The sequence below is a fragment of the Porites lutea genome, chromosome 1, assembly GCF_958299795.1.
Source record: "Porites lutea chromosome 1, jaPorLute2.1, whole genome shotgun sequence".
Lineage (NCBI taxonomy): Eukaryota > Metazoa > Cnidaria > Anthozoa > Scleractinia > Poritidae > Porites > Porites lutea.
Window position 1 is genome coordinate 22,386,333 of NC_133201.1, and position 8,835 is coordinate 22,395,167.

Here is an 8,835-nt window from a genome sequence, read left to right on the forward strand (position 1 = left end):
TACCAGAGAAGGCTTTTTCACAGGATTAAAGGATTTTGGTTTTTAGCCGCTATAAAGATGGAACTATGTAACCAAGGGTTATATACGGACAGCAGTGTTATATGTGAGCTGGTTTCTATTTGCTGTGAATATAAAATCAATAAAGGCTGCACTTGACCTTCACTTGATGTCTTCTAGGTGTACAGTATGCATGGATTCAACGAACAAGACAATCGTTATTATTATTATTATTATTATTATTATTATTATTATTATTATTATTATTATAACCATCATCGTCGCTGTTATTAGCGAGAGAGACTGGTGGGAACGAGGTTGACTTCGGAGGAACAGCGTACGAACTTGAGATCAAAGGAATGTGTTTTGTTTAGACATTGAGAGTGTACATTATAGTCACGAAGTTTGGGTCGCAATTTCTTTGTATGCTAATATATTGTGTACTACCTAATACTGAAAAATTATCCGTTTTAATGTCTTTTTAATTTGATAATATAGTAATTCGTACACTTTATGAACGGCGAGAAAAACATATCTTAAGATCTTATATTTATCGGTGGGTGCTACACTGAAAGGCTTGCTTCAACAAAATATTATACGCAATTTCTGTGCAGATACGTTCTCCTGACTCACAGAGCATCGCGAAGGTGGCCGATTTTTTATTGAAAGCCTTTAGTAGGATTGGCCTCTAAACAAGGTTATCACTGCTCGTTACTCTGGGGGATTATCACCCCCTAGAGAGGATTATCACCTTCCACTACCCTGGGGCCACCAAGAAAGGATTATTACCTTTCATTACCCTGGGGGATTATCACCCCCTATAGAGATGATTATCACCCCCTATAGAGATGATTATCACCTTCCACTACCCTGGGGCTACCTTGAGAGGATTATTACCTTTCATTACCCTGGAGGATTATCACCCCCTATAGAGAGGATTAACACTTCTCACTACCCCGGGGGATCATCACCCTCTAAATAGGATTATCATCTTTCATTAACCTCGGGGGTTATAATCCCCTGGAAAGGGTTATCACTTCTCATTACCCTGATGGAGTGTCTCCCCAGGGAGGATTATCACCACTCCCCTTGCGGATTTTGGATTATTTCACCCATACACGATCATGTATATAGCAAAATTACTTGCTCTCCATATTTTCAGTGCTTTATCGCTTACTCCCTTTTCCTACAGTAATCCCAGCTTATTTCTTTGCTTTTAGAGTAAAGGATATGAGTCAGGGGAGTATCCAACCAAATTTCGTCCTTTGCTGATCCGCAGTTTATGCCGCCGCGCCCTCAGGGGAGGATATGCGACCATCTGTTTATTCATTGTCACACCGATGTCCTCTTTACAAAGAAAAAATTAATTTCTACAAACATTTCCGCTTCTAAAAGTCCTTGTTTGGCATGTTCAGTTGCTGAAAAGTAGAATAAATGGTACACATTTCTTGTAAGCAAAATGACGAGAAGCTTTTAGCGGTTTCTTCTTTATTTAAATGTGATGATTATATGTATTTCAATGCTCAAAATAATTCCACGTCTTAATTCCACAGCCTTAAAGGTTATCCACTCGTTGGGAATTTCCTTAAGCTGTAGGCCCTAAAAATGTTAAATTAAACAAATTATGATAACAAAAGACAAATAAATTAAGATAGACCTTAAGGCATTCTTTTACAAAAGCACCAACCAAAGGCGTAGGTCGCGTGACATTAAACTGTTCTCGTGAGTGGAATCCTGAGGAAGAGTTCCCATAAATTTGGAATAATGGTGAGTGCCTCCCAGGATCTTAAACCCCGATCCTGATTAAGGATGAAACCAACGAAAATCACCCATTTTAGTGTATAGGGAGCAAGCACGCATTCTCTACTGATGGTGGAAGGTGAGGGGCCTCTGGGGGGGCTAACTTGCCTTTATTAGAGAACGGTACCCAAAGCGTATTCTTGTGGGAGAGGAAATTCTGTCCCCTTGCGAACGTTTACGAGATTTTGCTTGCGAACCCACTTTTAAGTTAAAGAAAGTTCCTGGCATGTGGCAGTGGAATATCTGTTTCTAATTATAAGCTTGAAAAGACGCGTGAGAATACACTACAACAAAGAAATTTGTCTAGCAATCCAAGATGGCAAGAGAATAAAAGGTAAACGAGAGCGTCTACAAATTGAATTTTTAAACGAGCGGAACTGAAGGACTGACGTCATAAGAATGATGTCACCTTGGTGTTGGTATTGGGACGTTGGTTTTGGATAGAACAAAAAAAGAAGTCGATGGCAGGGCTGCAACCAATGAAGGGTCAGATTCGTAGTGCAGGTGACTTAACCCCTTTCTTGTGTCTCACCTTGAAGCAACATTTTCCTTTAAGAGCAATTTACTTCGTAGCAAATTCCTTCCCAATCGTATTCATCATCAGGCCCAGAGTAGTCTTCCATACATTGCTTGTAACCATCTGGAAATGTACATCCTTCGGGAATGTCTATCGGATCTCTAGTTTTGAATTCTCTATAAGCGACGTCATCTATTTTGATGAAAGGACCAAAAGGAAGTTTGTCAAAGTACTGAAAACCGTACATTGATTTTGTGTTAACAATTGTAAAGAGGAAATTGTCGCAGTGAATTTCAAAATTAGAGAAAAAAACGTCCACAAATCTTTTACACCTGGAAAATTTTCCCTGGCCATGATTTGAGTTTTTTATTTGCCTGCTGCCATCGTTATAATTTATTCTATGGCGGAACTTGACAGCTTCTTCGCTCATTTTGGTAGGTTTGTTTCCTCTGGCAGCGGAACATTTTATATACCAACACTACAGCGACATTCGTTTGCATTTATAGTCATGATGTTTTCATAATAATGATGCTAATCATTGATTTTCTTTGAAAGAGACAAGCATTAGAGCCAGAAACCCATTAAGGGTTGTAGGGTTGTTGTAATGATCTAATAACAACAATGTGAAACGTATTGGACGCAAAGTTCTGTATCGATAGACTTTGCCTGTTCAGATATTAGAGAGTAGGTTTATTGGTTGATGCTGTTCCAAGTTCACATTTCTGTCATTAAAGAGATTAACTTTGAAATGACAAGACTCCCCAAATACAGGTGCCCTTCCCTCATTTCATCACCGAGAAGATTCTCCTTATTTTTGTCTCGGCCTGCACCCCATCGCCAAAAAACGAACCGTCGATAATCTTCTGGCCTTAACCTCTAAATGAAGCATTGTTACACACCACAAAGCACTGTTAGTGATAAAGTCAACCAAAATTCTTACACTTGCCTTTTATGACCGAACACAAAATTCCTGGCAACAGCAGCATTAAGGCCACCAAAAAGCAAACAGAAGTCTTCATAATTCAAACAATGTGCAAGCAAAAAGCGTCTTTGTAAAACAAACAAACAACAACAACAAATAAACGTCAGCGCAAACGAATTATTTCATAAATCCTAACTAACCTAGTTTTTTCCTACGTGCTGTACATTACGTTTACCGTGATTTATTTTCCGGTCTAGGATTAGGTGGAAGAAATTAAGTGGAGGTAGTTAGCGGAACAAGATCTTCGTGGGGAATTTTCGGGTCAGCGTTACATGTTTTTTTTTGTCTTCTTCTTCGGCTTCCTTGACTGAATGGTGTTCATTCGTCACACTGCACACGTTAGATGACAAGGTTTTCCCTGACCGCAAGGTGAGAGGCAGCCAATAGTAAAAGTCAAACCTGCTGAGTTATTTTTAAACACAAAACCCCTAAATTTTGCTTCCTGTACATGTCCGAACTACTGAAGCGGATATTTTGCACTGGAACAGTCAATGCCTCAAAGTGTCCGACCGACAGAAAAAAGGGTCGAAAAGCTTCAAAAAGCGTTTTTCAACAAAGTCTCCAGAAGCAAATGGCTTACCAGTGAAGAGGAAACTAGAAAGCGTAACCGTAAGTGGCGGTCGTGGCTGCTAAAAAAAGTTCATTTAACTCAAACCTCCTATACTCGCAGTCTATCTATTTTTCTTTTAGTCATTTTGTCACTAACTTAAAAGTTTAAACTAACTTGAAAGTTTAAACGACTAATCTGTTTGTGGAGTTTAGCCTGAATTTTGTTAATGGTTTCCTGATTAAGCAGTCAACTTTCAAAGCAAAAAAATGCATGTTTTTTTTTTTTTTAGCAATTTTCAGGAGTAGAGGAATTATAGTCCTTCTTCTTCATGAAAAGCTTATCTTTTGTGTATATATTTCCAATAGTCCGTCCCTGGATTTATCACTTTGGGGTGCGAATGAAGTCGCGTGAATGAGTGTTATCAACGATGGTGGGCCAAATGAGGCCCTTTGATCTCTTCGGAGCTTGTTCAAAGCATGTGTCAAAGCGCTCATGTATTTAAATTTTCTGCTTCGGCGGTCAGGAGGACTATTTGTCATTAAATGATATCCAAATCATTCTGCGATTCGCGAGATGTAACTCAAAACCCTTAATATCTTAAACTCCCTAAAATTGAACCTTTTTCGAACGGGAGTCAACTGTCTATCGTTAAGGAAAGTGACACTAAAAAGATAAGGTATTCCGAGAAAAAAACTTTTTTGTACGAACTTACCACTTTGCGGCTGGCCACCTTAGTTAGAATTAGTCTTCTAGCTCTTCAACGCCAACTTTGGCTTGTAAGGCCTTAATTATCTCACATATCAGGCAATCTATCTTGGCCGGAAATTTATCCTTAAAGTGGTTATTATGCAAGTCTAATGAAAAGAAAAAGCTAGGTTATATCAATAATTTGAATGCTAACACAGTGCAGTAAAATATGAACTTTACAATGAACGTTTTAATCTACATAACAGCATCAGTTTCTTGATTTGAACGGTTACGTTAATACTATGCTTGGCATAGTTTTACATGTCATACTGGTAATCAATTTTTGTTGTTGGGCGTCAGGAAAATGCCTTTGTTTAATTCATATCTTTTTCTGTAAGTTTGGTTCGGCAAGATTCACGTGCAAGTCAATCAATATACGGTTCAGAAATGTACTTGGAAATATTCAAGTGGAATAGTAACTCTCAGTTGGGCCTGTGGTTACATACTTTTAGCGCAATAATACTAAAAAAGCTTGAGGAAATGAAACGTCCCTTTTAAGTTACAGTAATAATGCATGCTTACCGAGGTGACTCTTTCAATAACAATTACTTTCAAGAGGTACTTTTCCTACCTGCTTTGCTTTCATGTACTTACAGTAGCGATCATGTGACAAAATCTTAATTTTTACTAAATGTCTTGATTCCGCTGTCTGATTGGTTACGGGAGCGGTCTTTCCAACACTTTGGCTTGACCTTCAACTGAAGTGCAATCTTAACATAACTACGACCCAGAGGTCCCACGACCCTGCAAAACCATCTCTCCGTCATGGAACGTTTAACGTGTCTGTCCATCTTCGCTGCTGTTTTTAATCGTCATATCTAGCTTTACTGTTTTTTTTTTACATATTTTTTAAACTCTCGGACCACTGTAATTGGCTTACAGCTGTCATGGTATCCCTGCCTAATTAGGCATTTTTTATTCTTTGTTTCAGTATTTGTTTAATCTCCTTTAATCGGTTTCCTTTTTTCTCTGTGTCATGTAAAAGGCGAAGCTAATGAATAGAATAAAATAGAAGTAGGCGGATTTTAAGAGAAAAGGCGGACTGCAAGCAGTCAATAACAAAACGGTCTAAGACAATACCAGATCACGTGCTCTAATCAAGTAAAATGATTATTCACGTTTATAAAAAAACCCACACTTTTTATTTCAAACCCCCTTTCAGTGTTCAATAAGTGACCTCGTAACCAGAAATTCTATACAATTTGTGGACAGCTAATAATTTGGAGCTGTCACTCATCTTCGATGTTTAATAAGTAAAAGCTGCTATGATCTGACAATTCAATGAGTCGAACCCATTAAGAAAAGTATTATGAATTCTTTAGATTTATGTTCACTGCGAAAACAAAGAAGAAATTGTGAAACATATACCCTGACGACAAAGCTTTGAAGAGCAAATAAAGAATTTTAATGTATTAGAGTAAAATGAGGAGGATTCAGTTACTTGTGCACGCAATTTGCATCGTTTTAGTTTTTCTCTTGTAAAGCCTCAGTTCGATCCATTAAACTCATAATTTGGTTCCGAGGTTAAGAAACAAGAGTAAAAAAATAAAAACAGAATATTCATCCTTGAACTAGAATATTATACCTTTTGTTTTACTTAAGAACCATCAGAGACAAGTATACTTTTTATTTATTTTAAATATTCAATCGAAATGCATCCTTTCTCCGCCTTACTTATTAGATGAAGCAGTAGTATGTTATTTTTTTATTTGGTATAGGGAACTTGGTTTAAAGTCTTATTGAATCTATCAATAGTTTATTTGGCAAAATGGAAGAGAAAACTGTAAAGAGAAGGTGTGGCACGAATGCTTTACTGATCTCCCACTGATTTAATTGCTTGTATTGCAGGCAAGGTGGCCAAGTGGTCAGCGTGCTGGATGTATGGGTTCGATCAATTGCTGCTCGCACCACTGACTAGCTTTGCTTTTCGGTAGTGCCATATTTACGCCCTTGGCCACACTTCTAAATACCGAGCCTGACCGCCTCCAGCTTTTAGTCGTTGCTAGTTCAAAAAATAGATAAATTGACGATTTGCTTTTCAATTCATGACAACTCAAACGGGCAGATCCATGAGCGATATCAATAGTTATTTCCATTAATCTGGCTCACCTCGCTTACCCCCGTTGTAAAAAAAAAAATTACGAGGGCTTTTTTTTACCTTACCTTAATACTACTTTCCTGGGGACACAACAGTTAAACCTGATAATCCTATCAACTCAACCACTACGATTAACGAAGCCTGCGTAGTTGGAGGAATTGTTTTTGCACGAGTGAGAGCTTTGGTGGCAAAGCCGCCATTCTGGAAGAGACCACCGATTTGGGTTTTTAAAGCGTCACCTGCCCTTTCTCCGCACGGATTGACAGCTTCTCTGCTAAAACTCTCCCGCGCGTGATTGGATCGTGAAAATTGCATTGGTATGGAAACAATATGTGTTCAAGACAGTGCTATAGTTGCCTTTTTATTCAATATATTGCCGTGAGTTATTTCACAACTGAAATGCACAGCCAAATCAAATCTAGTACAGTCAATACGTACAGAACAAACTACAGCATTATTTGTAAGGTTTTTATTCGATACAACCGTTTTACATCATTTTGAGGACCTAATGGAATTAACCCCTGTTTATTCTTTCGAGCAATCTCGAGGCGATGGCTTCTTAAAAGCCAAAACAAAGCTATAAATGCCACTAAATGTTCAATATCACAAACATCCTACTCTACATTTTGCAATGGAAAGGAACTGGTTTTAATTACTGGTTTCGGAATCACGAACTCCTCCAAGAAATTTACTTCTCTCACTCTCAACAAACAGCAGTGCGGATCGCAGTCCCACAAAAAACCCCGAAAAGGGAACGAGCTGTGAAGAGGGGATGACGGTTTTGGTTCCTTTTTATGGAAGACATGATCATTTGCAGATGTCAGAACAACAGCCGCACCTTCTTCTCAGCTATTTTAAGAATGTTAATGCGGCCGGGATTTGAACCCGTGACTTTCCGTTCCGCATACGGGCCCTTATCAAATTCAACTAATATATTTAACCGGGTGGCGCCTGTTCTCTGAAGATGGGCTAGCAATGGAATCGTCGTTTTAATTATATAGTTTTAGGGTTGCAATTTGACAAAATTCACTCGTTTGTTGAAAGTAGAGACATGTATTTCACAATTTCCTTTGAAGCTAAGCACTCCGTCCATAAAAAGTGGTCTAAATGTGTTCAGCAGATACATTGTAAATTGAAATTCACACCTAAGGCACCGGTCTCTATGTACAGGCAAGTTCGTAACAGATGCCTTCAAGATCATACTAATCAGGTGATCTTGTTTTCTTCTCCTCCATCATACATTCAATATTAATATTATGAGAAGGCCAATGACATCCCTCTGGTACTTGTATACAGTGAAACCTGCAAGATTAAGCAGACACCCTCGGGGAATGCTGTAGTGTCCGCTTAATACAGGGTGTCCGCCTAATACAGGTTTCAATAGAAAACGTCATGTGAGGTGTCAAATGCCATTCAAGTGAACAGTGGAAACGTTTAGAATACTCCCAGAGACTATGACGATATACGTTTGCATTAATTTCTTTATTTACGTGGACCAGTTGATCAAAGTACCATAAACATAGATTGCAACTCAAATTTGAAGACGTCAGATGAGTGAAACAAGCTCTTTACAAAAAAAAACAAAATAGAAAACATAACTGTCCCGTGAAACTAATCAAATAAGTTGGTCAAGCGACTTTTTTTAAGGTAAAAAATGAAAATTTGTGGGTGGCAGTCTTTCGCATTTCCGGTGTCTGGCATGTTGGGTGGTGGAATTCAATTACAAGTGTCCGTTTGATACAGGTTGGCAACAACAGAAATGGCCATTTCAGGTACTTTTTAGGTGTCCGCGTTCGCTTAATAGAGGTGTCCGCTTAACAAAGGTTTTATTTAAAGTAAATAAGGGAAATAAATTTGGGGACTTCGGCTACTGTCCGCTTAATAGAGGGTGTCCGCTTAATGCAGGTTTTAGTGTATCTGCATTTCTTCTGACTTCAGCTTGGTCATCTATCGGCAAAAAATACAGAAACAATAGAACACAGTTGTCGATATTCTTTGTGGACACAAAATTTGTCCTTTGTAGGATAAACATGGCCCTGAACAGACTACTAAAAAAAGTTATGTAGGTACATGATCTAGTATGATTCCTCATTGAAAACATAAACAAAAAGTCCCTATGGTCTCCCATTTGAAAATGACGTCGC

The 8,835-nt window shown here is 38.4% G+C and overlaps 1 long non-coding RNA gene across 1 annotated transcript; it reads right to left on the bottom strand.

The window, feature by feature from the left end:
• Window positions 1-1,287: 1,287 nt before the first annotated feature.
• LOC140936320 (uncharacterized) lies at window positions 1,288-3,365 on the bottom strand. Its single transcript, XR_012165375.1, has 3 exons — window positions 3,261-3,365; window positions 2,330-2,506; window positions 1,288-1,596 (listed from the first exon to the last, which is right to left on the bottom strand). It is a non-coding gene; the product is annotated as an uncharacterized lncRNA (long non-coding RNA).
• Between the last annotated feature and the right edge of the window lie 5,470 nt (window positions 3,366-8,835).